The sequence below is a fragment of the Musca autumnalis genome, unplaced genomic scaffold (genome assembly GCF_047663935.1).
Source record: "Musca autumnalis isolate F117 unplaced genomic scaffold, ASM4766393v1 scaffold_3, whole genome shotgun sequence".
Classification (NCBI taxonomy): domain Eukaryota; kingdom Metazoa; phylum Arthropoda; class Insecta; order Diptera; family Muscidae; genus Musca; species Musca autumnalis.
The window spans coordinates 104481042-104500074 of NW_027411866.1; the positions used below are offsets into that span (position 1 = coordinate 104481042).

The 19033-nt window shown below is 33.7% G+C and overlaps 1 long non-coding RNA gene across 1 annotated transcript; it reads right to left on the minus strand.

The window, feature by feature from the left end:
* Positions 1-524: 524 nt before the first annotated feature.
* Positions 525-16334, minus strand: LOC141397259 (uncharacterized). The gene is made up of 4 exons (XR_012411343.1): positions 16095-16334; positions 13194-15823; positions 5786-6636; positions 525-2314 (listed from the first exon to the last, which is right to left on the minus strand). It is a non-coding gene; the product is annotated as an uncharacterized lncRNA (long non-coding RNA).
* Positions 16335-19033: the final 2699 nt, after the last annotated feature.

Here is a 19033-nt window from a genome sequence, read left to right on the forward strand (position 1 = left end):
AGCGCATATTTATGAGACAATAATTAGTATACGTTAAGGGCACGTATGCGTCCTTTTGCTTATCAGCGGTTTTAAACATTGGTGTCCAAAATAAATGAGAGAAAATGGATGGGAGAGTAATGTCCCTTTGTTAAACAACGGTTGACATAGGAAAAGAGAGAGTAAATTTGGTTTGTTGTTATTACAACGAATATGGGCTGACATCTACGATTTAAGGTTTTTGGGATTTTTGATAAACAAAGACGGTGATTAAGAAAGAGAGAGAGAGTGTAGTGTAAGTGTAGTTTGCTGTCATGTTAACGGACATTGAGCAGAGCATATTTTTTATACTTTTGCATTTCTGTGTCAGATTTACAAAATCTGTAGTGTGATTATGATCATCTTTCCGCAGGAGATAAAAATTCATTGTACGAAATGTGGAGAATGGGTTGAGATATTTAATCATCAGGATATATCAGGATAATATTAGTATAACAAAGAATAATTTGTATATTGTATAACGTACTTCATTAGGTAAATTTTCATTTCTTTTTGTTTCTTATTAATTTTTCGTAATTATTTATTTGACATGGCATTGGGTTTCCTAAGAATGTCACAGAAATTCTCCCAATGTAAAAACAATAATGTGTAAATTTAGTTCTGGCTTCTCATTGAATTTGTCTTGTATTCTACCAAAATATCTTATGATAGAATTGTATATTTTTTATCCATTTACAGTTTATTATATTTATGAGTATATATAGGTGACTTAAAAAGTCTTACTAATAAAAATAAATTTAACGAAATGTTAGAGAATCACTAAATAAGCTTTTAATTATATAAATATTTCATTGATATTTTGTTAACATTATTATTTTGCTTAAAATCTATTTATTTTAAGTCAAATACTTAAAATAATACAAAATACAAAATAATAATTTTAACACATTTCAAAAAAGATCGATTTAATTGGAGATTACATGGTCGTTTTCTTGCCAATCAAATCATAAAGCTATCTACAAAAAAACGTCAAATAAATATCCCATCAAACTAAAGTACTAATAATACGGTTTCGATTAGATTGCTGAGATAATCAAGAGTTAATTTGTTAGACAGATTTATAAAATGTAGAGCAAATGTAAAACGTTTAATTGTGATATATGAAATATTATATCAAGATATTTTCTTGCCAAGCAAGAATATAGAAGATGTTTGGTAAAAAACTATTTTAGTTAAACATTTTAATATTTGTTTTATCATAAATTAAGATTTAAATGTTGAAATTCAGGATAAATTCTCACAATTCTGCACAAAATAAATGCATTATTCATTACAGAAAATGTGAAATTATCCTAATGTCAGGAGCAAGTATTGCTACGGATTTTTTTCAAAGTAAAATTTATTAAAATTTGACGAAAAACTTGACATAATAAAGTATAAAAAACATTTTAAAATAAAATTACAAAATCACTATTTTTTATATGATATCTTGTAAAAGACGAGAAAGCTCTTCTCGCACGAGGGGAAGACATTCAAAATGTTGTCGATGAAAATATATATAATAATACATATTTATCTATGACTGATATATTATTTATAAGGACAAGACGATTGATTATTGCTTTCCTATTCTCATAATTTTTTGAAGAAAAATTTGTAAAATAAAATAAAAAATACTATTATTTATATGTTATCTTGTAAAAGACGAGAAAGCTCGTCGCGCTAGAGGGAAGACATTCACAATGTTGTCGATGAAAATATATATATTTAATAATAATACTTATTAATCTATGCCTGATATATTTAAGAGGACAAGACGATGTATTATTCCTTTTTGCCTGATCTCATAATTTTTTGAAGAAAAATTATGAGTTAATAGTTTTATATTGATACTATTGGTTATATTGGTTACATTGAAATAATATAATAATAAGAAGTCCTGTACGAAAAATATGTCTGTCTCAAGAGGCCAGTTACAACAGCGCATCATCATTATGGTTAGCTGCTCTTATGTTAATTTATTTGATGTTATTTGTACATAAATTTACATCCAATAAAGTAGTAGAGGTCGGTTATCATACTAATGGGCGCTAATGTAAACATAGCCTCATATAAAAAGTCGTATCTGTCCACTTTAGAATTGGGAAAACGAGTTGACTTACATTTTGGGTGCCACCCATATAGGGAGTTATATTCATTCATTGCCCTTGCCTGTTCCTGTGTAGTAGGATACATCAAATTATTTGGCGCATATTCCAAATTGTTGGGGTTTGGATACTGCATTGTGATTACGGGATTCTAGCGACAAATACCAGCTCGGATTCTAAGTAATGAGCTAAAGTATAAATAATAAAAAATAGTATAGTATAAATACATGATCGGTGAAACGATCCTTTGATACCCCACACCACTAGATAAAAAATAGAGGTACCAATGAAGAAAAAAAAATTGGATTTAAATTTGTTTTCGAAATAATATCTTCTAAAGACAATTTTTGAGAAACCAACAAGTGACAAGTATTCTGGTTTTTCGAAGGATCATAGTGCTAGAGTCGTGAATTAATATGATTAGACTTCTCTCATATCAATGAGTGCCCAATGATTCATGTTACCTCCATGATAAGGGGCCTACTGTTTATCGCCGAGTCCGAGCGACGTGTCTTAACTGCACCACTTGTAGAGAAGTTTTACATGGCAGAAATACTCAGGAAATGTCGCCAACGTTAACCTGAGGGATATTTTGCCACCGTTGCAAATTTGATGTTCCCTGGCCTGGGAATCGCACCGCAGACCTTTTGAGTGCAAGGCGGGTGTGCATTAGGGTTATGACTTTTTTACAACCTCATATCCCTGTATCATAGCATAAGATTACATAAAATCTTAATTATAAGGTGATTCGTTGAAAAACCTCATGCAGAAAATGATTTTAAAATTTGAATTTATCAGAATTATGGGCAAATTTTTAAAGTCACCGTAAGCAGATACAAATATAATTGAAAATAAACTTTAGAGCCACATTATATAATTAAACTGACATAACACCTGTTTCTCACTAATTTTATTTAATTCTGAGAATTATAAAAACGTTGTAAACCCTTTTTAAAGATATAATTTTTAAACGTGGTGCAATGGTATGCACACCCGCCTTGTACACATAAGGTCGTGGGTTCGATTCCCCGGCCAGGCAACATCAAAACACTTTTCAACGGTGGCAAAATACCCCTCAGTAATCTTGGCGACATTTCCTGAGTATTTCAGCCATGTAAAACTTCTCTACAAAAGTGGTGTCTTAGACACGCCGTTCGGACACGGCGATAAACTGTAGGTCCCATATCATTGAGCTAATATGAATCGGAGTGCACTCCTTGATATGTGAGAAGTCTTCCTTGTCCCTTATGGGATGTTTGTGGAACAAAACTTTTTAAACAAAAACATAAAAAAAAATTGAAAAAATTTTCAAGCTGGTTTGTGCCTGACCTTTTTCAATATTTGAATGGAATAAACGTTATTTTAGTTATTAACACAACAACAACAACATTTTTTCTCAAAAAATATTCGTGAATGAACTTTTGTTCGTGCATGAACCACAATATGGAGGGTATAATTAAATTTTTCAATGACTGAAATTTGGTATTTGATCTTCATTTGGCGTATTAAACGTTCCATATGAAATTTGTCGGTGTAGGTCCACGCCTTCATATAGTATAAATGCGGAGGGTATAATCGTTAGCAGTTGGATATTCAGTTAGAACTACAGATAGTTCTTCAGAGTGGAAAAATTGACTACTGCACCAATGATCAGCACGATTAGTAAGAAATGAATGAACTGATTTTAGGCAACCTTTTCTGGGTTTCAACAATTCAAATAAATAAAGAAGAATGCACCTTCATAGCAGATTTTTGGTGTCTGTGTTTGTTTTACTATTGCTGAATACTATATATTCAATTGAGCAACATTTCGCATCATATTCTACACAAAGAAGTAGTCAAATTGTTCGGTGACTTAGCGCAGCCAACATAATTTCTATAGTTTCATTATTGAGGAACACAGTCTGATATTCAAAGCTGTTGTTAATTCAATGCCCTCAGCAGGTGGCACGTGGTTGCTGCTTTTTGGGACGACAGTTTTGAGTTTCTAACAAAGAGCCTGTTGGGTTATGATAAGGACTATTTGAACTGCCGTCGAATGAGACCGGGGTACTTTCCCAACAGTTGGGTATCAACGAGCTAGTAAGCGTGCACACAGTTCCCTTTATTGTACATTGTACTTCCAATGGACAAAATTTGAATCTTTTGAGTAAAATATACAAAACAAGTAAGAACGCCGAAAAGTTTGACCAGGCCGAACTTTTTATAGTTGTATTGAAGTAAAATGGAACTATAAGTTTCCTTTCGTTCATGAAGAAGGCTGAATACCAAATTTCAGCAAGTTCGCTAAAACAATATGGCTAACCTTCAAAATACCGAAATTCGGTAAGTACCGTTCAAAACGTTAATCTATTCTTATAAATTTCTGGGGGAAAGTTTTTAGGCTCAAAGCAGAATAAATAATAAATGTCCGATTTTTCGGTAAAACCTTCAAAATAACGAAAATCAAGAGATACGCTTCTATGGGGTATATAGGAACCCGCGGACCTATACTAATTATTCTCTTCAGGAATATTTTATAACCACATGGAAGACTTATTAACAAATGTCAGCCTTTCGGTGGGATATTGACGTTCAACCTTCACAATTACGTAAATCGGGAGGTACCGTTCTATGGGGGTTATAGCGGAACGTGGACCTATACCGATGGCCACAACATTTAATATACCGAAAATGGGGAGGTACCGTTCCATGGGGGCTATATGAAGGCGTAGACCTATACCGAAAAATTTCATATTGAACGTTTACTACCCCAAATGAAGACCAAATTCGAAATTCCAGCAATTTTGGTGGAATATTGAGGCCAAAACCATCAAAATACAGGAAATAGCGAGGTACGTTTAATACCCCAAATGAAGACCAAATACCAAATTTCTATACCAAATTGCAAAGCTCTATCTTACAAATTGCGAGCTTTATCTTGATTTCAACAGACGAACGGACATGGTTATATCGACTTAAATGTTACCCTGTTCAAGAATATATGATGAATATTACAATGTGTTACATACGGAATGACAAATTTAATTATACCCTCCATTTTATGGTGGAGGGTATAAATATCCAATTCGTATTTTTTAGGCGGCACCCTTAAATTTTTGTAGGATTCGTTTTCGAGCCACAGATTGGTGTTCACTGAAACAAGTAAAATATCCTCATCAATTGGGTAATAATTGCGGTCTTTAGAGCAATTTCGTGAAAATTCACCTTTAGCCTCACACAAATTGCTATGGAAATTTTGAGGCCCCAGTGGCACGTGTTAACATATTCCGATTGTGCTAAAAACTTTGATAATCTTTAAATTTAACAAAACTAAACATATTAGAGGGGTGCAGCCTTAAAAATTCCGATGTCGATTTTTAAAACCACCCTAATATATATTTATATAGGCTGAGGGTACTGATATGTCGTCATTACACCCACATTAAATGTTTTAGCCATTTTTGCCAATAGATTTGGAGAGGTGATGATTTGTTTATTTACCCTCCATTCAAGGGTATCTCCCAGTGTGGTTGATTAATTGTTTTCAAGACTTTCAAAGGATTATTAGATTTTCTCTCTTATATCATTTCTGAGATTTCGGTAAAATGATCATTCAAGTGACTCCTCCTTAGACAGTGGTGTGGGGCATAAATATTTGAGAAATCATTTCAACTCACATTCAACAATTTGTTGAAAACAACGATTTATTTAGTAAGCACACTTTTATTACACTTTATTGTCCGATTATGCGTATCGGATAGAATTCACTTGTTTAATACCGGAAAGTATTTGAAACTATTGCACTATGATTTTTTCCCGTTAAAAGTTATTATTTAATTCACAAATTTTGCGGAACTTTTGATTGGTGTTTTAAACCCATTTACAATGTGACCACAGTTTATTTTCTTCTGATGTTGGTTTGAACTGTAAGATTTTTAATTTTCACTATTTTAGATATACTGGAAATGTTTTGAAACTATTGCGGATAAGTCTTTTCAGGTTTTAATTATTATTTAATTCACAAATTTTACGAAACTTTTATATTGGTATTTTAAGTTTCACAATATGATCACGGATTATTTTCTCCAGATGTGGTTTTCAACTGTGAGAGTTTAATTTCAGTTTTCACTTATGCTTTTAGTACTGGAAATATTTTGAAACTATTGCGGTTAAGTCTTGTCGGGTTATACGTTTTATTTAATTCACAAATTTTACAAAACTTTTGAATTCGTATTTTTATGTTCCTCTGAGAATTTTAAATGGTACTCAGAAATTATTAACTTTCTAAGGCTCGTACTTTTTTGATATTAGATTAGATAGCGTATTATTTGTTTTGTAGAAGTATTAATCTTGGGTATAATACTTCTGTTGAATATAAATTTACGTTTTGCGTTTAATGTGATTTAGTTGATTTACTTCGACTTTGTGGAAAAACAAATTTTCTTGTTGTTTTGGTTGTTTGGCAGAGTTTGATTCTTAACACTTTTTGAAGGACTTTTCAGCTTTGATTTTATACAGCTGAGTTGATCTGTTGACAAAAAAATAATATTCATTAATTAGTAAACTATTTGTTCTATTTATATACTCCACTCAGATTTCAAATAAGACTTCGAATCAGGCAGAAGCGAGAATTTTATATAATGCTAAATCAGTTATTCTTTTATGTGCTTATTTTTACAGACATTTCAATTCCATTCATCTATATTTGTGACAAGTGAGCTCTATTAATAAGAACCTTTCAAATTCTACAGTTTCGAGTTAACGTCGGTATTTTTCCTGGATTTCTATGCCCATTTAAGGACATTGGTAGGTACATTATATTAAACCAATAAGATCAAATCGGTGTCAGACTCTTCGTTAAACCCAGATATCGATATAAGGCCGTTTTCCATACTAAGTGACCTATTAAAAGTGAACATGATAACTCTCATGTGGAGTTCGCGATGTTTTGTAAACTCTGCTTGTAATTCCAATATATTCCAAACATACAGAAAGTCCTAAGATAGATTATATCGGTTCACTTCTTCTCTCACCTATCCTCGTTGATGGTCATTCGAATACACAAATTCCCTTATCTCTAAAAACGTGAGTTACTAAATGCAGGTTGGTGATCGAAGACAAGGTCGATTTTTATGCTTTTCGAGTTTGGTCTTCAACCAAAAATTCGACATTTTTTCATTTTAGGAATTTGAATAAATAAAGTAGGAACAGAGGGATTCATTTCAACACGTGTCCTATGAAAAGTCGTTGATAGGAAAATTGAAGGTATACACTTAAGCCAGAATATAAATATTCTGTCCTATAAACTGTTTTTGCTTGAAGAAAATGTTCCTTAACCCAGCCATTTAACATTTTAATTAATTTACACTTATATAAGAATCTGAGATTTGCGAAAACTGGGCATTGGCAGAGAAAATATACCAACCTTACTTTATCTTCTTCACATGTCCTATATTCGCTATTATCTGCGAGGCTCACAGTGTTGCCGCAGTGGACAAAAATCGAAAAATGTTATGTTAACTTTTATATAAGGTGTCGGCCAAAACTAAAGCACTCCCTCAGCAAATTTTTTTAAATTAAAATTTTTTTAGAGGACAAGGTTTGTCGCTTAGCCTCAATAAATATATTCTTTCTCATGATGGAATCTCTAATAAAACGCTTGCCGTTTAATTTTGCCACCATTTATAATTTAAATGCAAGCGTTTTATTTGAGAGATTCCATCATAAGAAAGGATATATTTATTGAGGCTAAGCGACAAATTATTTCCTAGTTTTAAGTGCATTTCTAAATAAAACACTGAAATTTAATCTTTAAATTATATTTTATATTTAACTTTTTAGTAAATACATTTTTTTGACAACTGAGAACAAAATTATAGTCAATTTGGGCCGAAAATTTAGATAAAAATTTTAAAATGCCTGAAATCGTATAGTACGGTTATATAAAGGCTATACCAACCTGGACTTATGTCCACAATTTTTGGTGGGGAAGTTTCTGTACCATTGGGGACTCCAAATGCCAAGTAACAGCCAATTCGGCCTCAAAATGAAAATAAAATCCTCATAATACTTGAAATCGGGTGGTAACGCTATAAGGGGGTTACACCAAAACCTAGACCTATGTTCACAATTTTTGGTGGGGAAATGTCTGTATCATTGGAAATGCCAAATGACAGCTAATTCAATGCAATTTATATAAAACACCTTTAAAAACGGTAAAAATGGTAAAAATGGAGCTATATTGGTTTTGATCTCATATTCATGTATTGTCATCCAAATCTGAAAAGTGGGCAAAGTTTTAGTCCGATTGGTTAACTTTGAGTTACCAGATTTGAAATGCAAGTGAAATCAATAGTTCGTTGCGTATCCTTTATTCTGGTTGACACACGTACAACTTGTAGGCTTAGAGGATATAAAATTATTAATTATTTCAGGTGAAATAATTACTTTTTAGAAAATGTGGCTTAAATCGTCACAAAAGGGAAATCGGGAGTTACCGTTATATCGAGGCTATACCCTAACGTGGACCCATGTCCAAAATTTTTGGTGGAAAATTTTGTGGCCACTAGGGACCCTAAGTACGAAATGACAGCTAATTTATTAGTAAAAAGTGTGGCTTAAATCCTCAAAATCCAAAAAAATCATACAGTGATCAATTAAGATGCTTGACGGGTAAGATAACTATTGAAAGAAATGATGGACATTGGTCCAACCTTTTTCGGGGGCAACTCCATACTTCCCGAGATAATTACCTTACTTGGCTGGTGAGCAAGATTACTGTTGGGGATCTTGCCAAAAATAGTTTTGGTAGTCGCCCCATACAACGAAAAGTAACTGTCTATTTCACGTAATTTTTAAACTGACAATTCTGGTTCTCTATGTACAGGAAGCATATGCACCAAAGGTTGTTTATATGGTGTAGCCGGTTATTCGGCTAATTGACACGAAAATACAGACTCAAAAACAGGGAATGACCCGGAATTATTGAATCGTCACAGATATACAGATAGACCTATACCGACACATTTCAAATTACAGTCATTTCGATGGATTATTGTGGCCACAACTTTCAAAATACCGTATATCGGGTGATACCGTTCTATGGGGGCTATACGAAGGCATGAACCTATATCGAGGGTAAGTTTTATACACCCAACGAAAACTAAGTACCAAATTTCAGCCATTTCAGTGTGGTAGTGAGGCAAAAACCTTCAAAGTACCGTTTTATGGGGGCTATATCAAAACGTGGACCGATAATTTGGTGTACCAAACACGCAAATTCTGTCCGAATTCAATGCAATTCAATGATGCATTGGAAAATGTCACTCAATTCCGAATAGAAATAAGCTGGCAAAACTTATATTGAAATCGGTTCAGATTTGGATATACATAGTTCCAATTTTCGGTATTTTGGGAATTTAAGCTACATTTTTGACCAAACTACCTGTAATTTAATATTAAAGGTTCACTTTTCAGCTTCTCTGAATCGTTTCATTCTCACAAACAAAACAAAACCACAAACTTTTCAATGTAAAAAGATGAAACCCGTACGATTGCTCAAATGTACTTCGGCTATGCTTTGCCGAGTTGTTTCATTCACCACCGAAACAAAAAGATTTTTTGGCAAACGTTTGCCGTGCGTTATGATCAATGACACACACAGGCCACACACACATGTGATTGCATAACAACCCTATAAACCCACATCAACATACCACAGTGAATATTTTATCAACCACCAAATGTTGTTGATTTATTCACATGTGTTTAGTACTATTTAGTTTTTTATCTGCTCGCGAATGTAAACAAAACGAAACTAAACAGCGAACTCCGCCAGCATGGGTTATGTTTCGTTTTGTATTGTTCCTATGGAAAATACGAAACGAAACGATTGGAAATGTTATTTAAAGTATTTTTACGTACGCTGATAACCCCATATAACGTTACCTCCCGGTTTTCGATATTTTGAGATTTTAGCTAAATTTTTTACCAAACTACCTGTAATTTAATATTTAAGGTTCACAAAACATCTCCACCAAAAACCGTCAACATAGGTCCATGTTTTGGTATAACCCCCATATAACGATACCTCCCGAATTTTGGTTACAATTTTTAACCGAACTACCTGTAATTTGACATTTGATGTTCCCAGTGGTCAAAAAACTACATCTTTACAAAATGTCCAGGTTTTTGAATAGCCATCATAACGATTTTCGGTATTTTTAGGGTTTTAGCTACACTTGTTGACCAAACTATCTGTAATTTAATATTTAAGGTTCACATTGGTCACAAAACATCTTCACCATAAACCGTGAACATAGGTCCATGTTTTAGTATAGCCCCCATATAACTGTACCTACCGATTTTCGGTATTTTGAGGATTTTCGCTACAATTTATAACCGTACTAACTTTAATTTGACATTTAATATTCTCAGTGGTCACGAAACTTCTCCATTAAAAATCGTCAATATAGGCCCATCTTTTGGTATATGGTACATGTAACGGTACCTCCCGATTTTCGGTATTTTGAGTATTTTATCTGAAATTTTTAACCGAACTACCTGTAATTTGACAGTTGAGGTTCCCAGTGGTAACAAAATATCTCCTCAAAAAATTGTAACCATTGGTTCACGTTTTGGTTTAGCCCTCATATAACGGTACATCCCGTGTTTCGGGTTTTTGAGAATTTTAGCTATAATTTTTAACCGAACTAGTTGTAATTTGACAGTTGAGGTTCTCTGCGGCCACATAACTTTTCCACCAAAAAATCGTTAACATAGGTACATGTTTTGGTATTTTGAGGGTCTTATCTACATTATTTGTCGGAAGTAACCGTAATTTGACTTTTGAGGTTCCCTGCAGTTATAAAATTTTTCCACTAAAATTGTAAAGATAGGTAGACACGTTCATATAGCCCCATAGGTGGTACCTTTCACCTGGCTGAACACATTTTTAGATTAGATAATTTTGGCATTTGGGGTATCCATGGTCGAAAAATGTTTCCACCTAAAATTGTGAAAGGAAACTAATTATTCCATTTTAATTAAGACTATTTTATGGTGGAGGGGTTAAAACGTTCTGCCCGGCCGAACTTGACGTTTTTTACATGTTTCAGTTGTTATACCCTCCATCATGATATGGAGGTTATAATTAAATTTGTCATTCCGTTTGTAACACATCATTCATCGGAGACCCCCATAAAGGGTACAATTTTAAGTCGATATAACCATGTCCGTAAGTCCGTCGGTCCGTCTGTTGAAATTAATATACAGCTTGCAATTGGTATAGTCCCACGTCTTCATATAGCCCCCATATAACGTTACCTCCCGATTTTCGGTGTTTTGAAGGTTGTGGCCTTAATATCAGAAAAGGCTAAAATTTGGTATTTGGTCTTCATTGGGGGTATAAAACTTTCCCCCCAGAAACTTGTCGGTACAAGTCCACGCCTTAGTATGGCCCCCATAAAACGATAGCTACCTACTTCCGGAATTTTGAAGGTCGTAATCTCAATATTCCACCGAAATATCTGAAATTTGTCGGCATAGGTCCACGCCTTAGTGTAGTCCCCATAGAACGCTACCACCCTATTTCCGGTATTTTGAAGGTTGTGGAAATGGCTGAAATTTGGTATTTGGTCTTCATTTTGGGTATTAAATGTTTCATATGAAATTTGTCGGCATAGGTCCACGCCTTAGTATAGTGACTATACTATATAGTGACCAAACAATAGTCCATATAGAACGCTGCCTCCCTATTTCCGGTATAGGCGGAAATTTGGTATTTCGTCTTCATTCGAGGTATTTAACGTTCCCTATGAAATTTGTCATTATAGGTCAAGGCCTTCATATAGCCCCCATTGAACGATACCACCCAATTTTCGGTATTTTGAGAGTTTGAGTCTCATTATCACACCGAAATGGTACTTAGTATACGTTGGGGAACAAAACTTTCTCCCAGAAATTTGTCGTTATAGGTCGACGCTTCCATGTAGCCCCCGTAGAACGGTACCTCCCGATTTTCGTAATTCTGAAGGTTGTAACGTCATCATCCCACCGAAAGACCGAAATTTGTTATTTAGTCTTCCATGAGGTTATAAAATATTCCAGACGAGAATTATCACTATAGGTCCGCGGGTTCCTATGTCCCCCATAGAAGCCTAACTCTGAATTTTGGTATTTAGTCTTGAGTGCCACCGTGGTGCAATGGTATGCACACCCGCCTTGCACGCAGAAGTTCGTGGGTTCGATTCTCCGACTAGGCAACATCAAATTTTCAACGGTGGCAAAATTCCCCTCAGTAATGTTGGCGACATTTCCTGAGTATTTCAGCCATGTAAAACTTCTCTACAAGTAGCTCGCAGGACATGCCGTTCGAACTCGCCGATAAACTGTAGGTCCCATATCATTGAGCTAATATGAATCGGGGTGCACTCATTGATATGAGAGAAGTCTCTCTTGTCCCCCTGGGACGTTTGTGGAACAATTATTATTATTAGTCTTCTTTGAGTCTAAAAACTTCCTGCCAGAAATTTGTAGGTATAAATGGACATTTTGATACATCCCCCACGGAACTGTACCTCTCGAATTTCGGTATTGTGAAGGTTAACCACATTGTCATACCGAACTTGCTGAATTTTGGTATTTAGTCTTCTTCATAAACGAAAGGAAAGTTATTTTTGCATTTTATTCCAATACAACTCGTGCATGTTTGGGCTGGCTTAACTTAGCGCCGTTCTTACTTGTTTTTTTTTATGGTTTGTTTTTAATTGATTGGAAAAACTCAATAACACTCATATTTTGATGCAAAATATGAAAAACTCAAAATTGTAGCTTTGACCTCCATAGATTAATGTTTCAATCCATACTGTCTAAGGCTGGTTTGTTAAAAATATTTATTTTAATTAGCTTTGAGAGTTGTTCCCAAGCTATCTGAATTCACTTGTCACAAATTCATATATTCACTTATAAAATCTCAAATCGATAGTAACTCACTTTCCTAACACACTATCCTGACTAGATCGCTGCTGCCTGATGTAGTATCCCTGAGTGATATAAGAAAAGTTTCACTTCTTTGACAATACTTACATATTGATTGAGAAATCGTTGATTTTTTAACACTTGAAGAAGGACTTGATAATTTTGTAATTTTTCTGATCTGTTAGAAATATCCGATGATGTTTAGCTTGAAGGACTTTTAGAGATATTTCTTGGCAGAGTTAAAAATTTTAGTTGATTAACACTTGTTATAAAGGACTTTTGTTACTTGTTTTAGAATTGGTTGAGTTATTTCTTTAACAACAATTTTTGAAGGACTTGTTGTTGTTATATTTTTGAATTGGCAGAGTTTAAGATACAAATTTAAACACTTTACTCTTAGATTTTTTGTTTACACTTTTTAAAAGATCAAATATTGGTACCCGGCAGAGTTTTGAGTTAACGATTTTTAAAGTGATTTTTCCTTGTGTTTTGTTAGATTTGAGTGGTCACAAACTGGTTTCAATATCTTACGTTTACTTTACGTTAAACTTGTGATGGATGGAGCTGTTATTTTGAATTTGTTTGGGCTATGCAGAATTTCAAGAATTTTTTAAAGACTTGTGATGAGACTGGTAGATTTTTTATTATTATTTTAGGTTAAAATATATTATTAAAACCTGCGTTTACGTTGCCGTTACGTTAAAGTTATATGCACAGAAGGAATCAAAGGCTGCAGTGATATTTTTTGCTTGGATCTGCTATTTGCCACAGAAGGTTGTTTGTGTTGGGATTTAGAGATTACGTTGCCGTTACGTAAAATTTGTGTGTATATGAGTTAGGAATTGGTGGTAATAATTTGGTATATTTTCTTCGTTATATTAAGGCAAGGATCCAAAATCGGTGCACAAATTATTGATTGATTATTAGTTAATTTTAGTGATTGGTGTCACGTTTACTTTGCGCTTACGTAGCGTTGTGGTATGTATTTTAAAACTTTTCGAAGGACGTTTTAGCACTATGCTTTTTTCTGAATCCCGTGTTTATCTTACGTTTACGCTACTGTTACGTTAGAACGTAATAAACGTAATTGATTTTATTTGCTTTGAAGAGATATATAAACCGCCAAGTTATATATGGTAATTCGGCTATTATGTCACGAGTGGGTAAATGGCTTACGTTACTGTTATGTATGGTACGTAAGCGTCCAAAATTAGGTGTGTATATTTTTACTTTATTTCTCTATATAAACCGCCAAGTTTTATATAGAGTTGTTGGTTTGGTCCGGTATTTATCTTACGTTTACGTTACAATTATGTTACTACGTAATATACGTAAGTGTCCAAAATTAGGTTAGTTTTCTTTAAAGGTATATATAAACCGCCAAGTTATATATACTGATGCGTTTATGTCACAATTAGGTGTTTAACTTACGTTTTCGTTACGATGGGTTTAAACCGTAAGGTATGTAAGTGTCCAAAATTAGGTATATGTATTCACTTTATTTCTATATATAAACCGCCAAGTTATATATAGAGTGGTTTGTTTGGTTCGAATGCGATATTTATCTTACGTTTACGTTACAGTTATGTGAACATGTTATATACGTAAGTGTCCAAAATTATGTGTATTTGACTTAAATGTATATATAAACCGCCAAGTTATATATACTTATAATATTATGTCAAAATTCGTTAATAATCTTACGATGACGTTATGTTATGAACGTAATGTTCGTAAGTGTCCAAAATTGGGTTAGTTCACTTTAAGTGTATATAAACCGCCAAGTTATATACACTGTTGTTTACTTTTGTGAAAGTCCGTTAAAAATCTTACGTTTACGTTGCAGTTATGTTGAAAAGTATTTTACGTAAGTGTCCAAAATTCGGTTAAGATGCTTTATGTGTATACAAACCGCCAAGTTATATACACAATAGATATTTATTTGTTTTGTTTTTCAAAATCCGACAATTATCTCACGTTTACGTTAAATTATGTTAAAACGTATTAAACGCAAGTGACCAAAATTGATTGAATTCACGTTTGTTTTGTTATTTATGAATGTATGTATATATACACCGCCAAGATATATATACAAACGATGGTAACAAGTGTCTTTGCTACTTGTTTGCCGGGTAGTTAGCTAATGATGGTAATCGAAGTACTAAATTTGGTACTCGTTGGAAAAAATGCTGCTCTGCCTTCTACTTTCTCTCTATTACAAAACAGTGTTGTCTGTAATATTCTAGAACTCTATAACGTTATTTGCCGGTAACGTTATATGTTATTGCTTGCACACACGGTCCGTTGTTATCGGGGTCGGGGGTCAAACCTTAGCAGCAATGACAGGATTTAACACGAAAATTTGCCGGTTTTCGCGTTTTTTTCCTTTTTTGATGAAATTGTACACTCTGGCAAACAACTGATTTTGAGTGCTGATTGTCAGAGAAAGTTGTAGATGTTATTGTTGTTGTCGGATTTTGTTAAGGGTTGATTGAGGATTGTGTACGATGGCCACGGACACGTTTCAATTCAACCGAAATCGTTCAAGCGTAACGTTCAGAACTTATTATCGCTACGAACAAACGAAACGCGGTTACACTGTTATAAATGTTACGCGTCACTGAAATTTTGTTATGTTTATTGTTTTTTTGTATTGCGATTGAGTAGAATTTCCCGTTCAACGTTTCCTTGCAAATTGCCAAAAATTGGTCCTTTCTCGATTTTTGTTTTGTTGAGCTCTGTTAGAGGGAGATAATGCAAAGCAGAAAGAAATTATACACTTTCATTAAATAAAAAGCTTGTCATTCATTCATATTTTAACTCAACCCATGAAAAAAACTTCATCACAATAATAACAAGACAAGGCACACGCAAAGACACACTTGTATGCAAATATTCACAAGCACACAACAGACACACACACGCACACTCTCACATGCTTAAAAGCCAACAAAAGACACGAATATTTCTCTTAAGGGTTGTTGTATGAAAAGGAAAAAGCTTATTTACTTGCGTTATTGGCAAACGACCGCTGGCAGGAAACGTTGGATAGAAACTGAACTGACAGTTCTCTGTGGCTGTTGTATTTATAGACATTTGTGGTGTACTAAACTTGACAGTGTTCTTATTGAGTGTGGCCTAAATGGCGATTTTATTGTTGGTAAAGCGGCATTTTAGAGACTTAAGTAATGTTGTTGTTAAACGCTTAGCTAAAATATTTCTAGAAATTTGACAAACAAAAAAACCTTTTTTCCAATTTTAATTGAAGAAAATGTTTTGAAAAAAAGAAAATCTTTTGAAAGTACGATATAAATGAAGGACTTAAAATCTAAACTAGTTCCATCGTATTTTTGTCGCAAATATTTTTGTCGTGTGTAAAGGTCCGAATTCTGAAGCTCCAGCATAGTCAGGATCCCCTACATGAGAATGGGCCTATGCTGGTATTATATATTTTGTAGAATATAAGAGATTGAACTGCCTGTTGTGCACATGTAATTAAACGAGACATTTAACTGTTGTGTAATGAATTCAGGGAAGTTCTTGCTGAATAAGTTATACCTAACGCTATTGGAGATGAAATTCAAAATATTTGCCGAGCTAAATTCGAACTAGGTTTTCCTTTGCCTTTTAGTAATTTATCAGAAATAACTTTAGCAAGAAAGACAGACGCTTCTTTATCGAGGCCGTAATTCTTTCTACCATCAAATACAGATAAAAATATGCCAACATTGTATCGGAATTTTTATTGCCTTCAATTTGTTGAGATTTCAACTATTTTGAAGATTTTATTAACGTATTCGGCCCAATGTGGATGTACTTTAGTATTAATAGTTCCCACTGGCCTGAGACTTTCTCCACTAAAAATTGTTGACATAAAGTGCTGCTCAAAACATTTGCAACTCCAGTGCCTATATCACATTCAATCTCTTTTTAGGAACATTTCGAGTTTTGAAATATATTTGTGTTTGTTATTTGATTCTTTATTGACCCTATTTTCAAGATTTAAATATGATTATTCAGTTATGAACACTTTTGTTACAAAAATGTGTGAAATATCCGAGGAACACATGCTTTAGCCTGCTCAAAACATTTGCAACTCCGTGGTACGAATATCTATTAGTTCATTTGTGACGTGTTTTTTGTATTGATTGGCATCAAGTTGTTTTTAATCAGAAGAAGGGGGCAAAAAATGTCATGAGGAGTACATATGTTTACTTTTGACAGACAAGTATGCCGAAAACAAGACATGTCTAATTTTTTAAGAAAAACTTAAATTATGACCAGAAATTTATATCAAAGCTTTGGTAAAATGTTAATTTTTCAAAAGTGTGGATCCAACGAAGTCCAAGAATAAACATAGCAACAGCACAATATCTAAAACAGAGCTGGATACCGCGTAAAAAGAACTAAAATCGCCATAAGATGGGAAGGAGGTGTAAAGACAACAATATCTCCTGCAGGGGATAATTATACGAATTATTAAGCAGATCTCGCAGAGGTCATGAGCAGATATTAAAATAAGACTTGACATCCATAAATCTTTACAAACCCTCCGATACATATCAAGGATACCGGTATAGCAACATTTTTGGGACAATAGTTATTTCCAAGAAAAATGGAATTATTCATGGAAGTTTTGCAAAAAATGTGTGGTATTGTTTTTGGAGTAGTAAAGTAGTAAAAACGAGCACTTCTCGTCGATTTAAATCAATATTTAAGTTATATGACTTGAAAATGTTCTTGATCGTCAGGTCGTAAGGTAATGGAATTTGTCCCCTTAACAAAAAGTTAAACCAAAATGTAGGAAGTGTTTTATATTTCCCTGGAGGTATTTTTATGGACAGAAATGCATGACGTCAAGATATTTATCAGATCCAAGAACTAAGCGGGCAGAAAACATGTCAAAATCGAACCATGTACACACCAGAAGTTTCGTAAAACAGAGTGTATGGCATAATACCCCCTCTCAACGTATTATAACCAAGTAAAACTAGTATTTTTTGCAAATATGTTTAAGTTCTTATCGGACCCAATCATCTTAAGTAATCTAACTTCGTATAAGAGCATCTGGGACTATTAAATATCGAATAAAACTTTGGTATTCTTCTTCAGATTTTGAATCAAATTTTCTCAGTTGCAAATGTTTTGAGCTGAACCGAAAGTGATGCAATTTTTTATATGCAATTTTTGAAAATACATTTTTAAATCTTTAAACTGGACCGAATAAACAATCAATTTACCAAAATATTTGCATTTCAAATTCTCAAACCACCTCAGAACTATTTAAAATATGTACTAGTCATTCCAGTTGCAAATGTTTTGAGCAGCCCTGTAGGTCCACGTTTTGGAGTAGCCTCAGTATAACTGTACCGCCCTATTTCATATTTTTTAAATTTTTTTCCGGCCTAATTCGAATGTAATTTGGCATTTAGGGTATGGAGTGGTCAAAAACGTCTCCACTAAAAATTGCAGACATAAGCCCACTGCGGTTTTAAATATTTTGTAGTTTTAATTGACATTTTCTGACCAAATTTGACGTAATTGGTAATTAGGAAAATCCATAACTAAAAATCGAAAGACGGCTGAGGTGTGAACCTGTGTCCTCTCCAACAAACAGACAATGTTGCCGAGGTCTTAATGTTCTAAGCCAGTGCCAATCGATCAAACTTCCGAACTGGAAGGCACTACAATACAAATCACGAAGGATTGTACATGTACATTAGGGTTATGATTTTTCACATTTTTTCTCAAAAATGGTTCCATGTAGTGAGAATGAGTGAACTTGTGCCTACTAATGCTTAAAATACCATTCATTCCATTTTGTTATAAAAAAGGTTCCGCACAAAACACTTTAATTTTTTTTTTGTGAAAAAATACTATGAAAAGGAAAAAAATTCTCAAAAAATTATTTCCTGTTGCACGAATGAATGACCTTTTGCCTATTAATG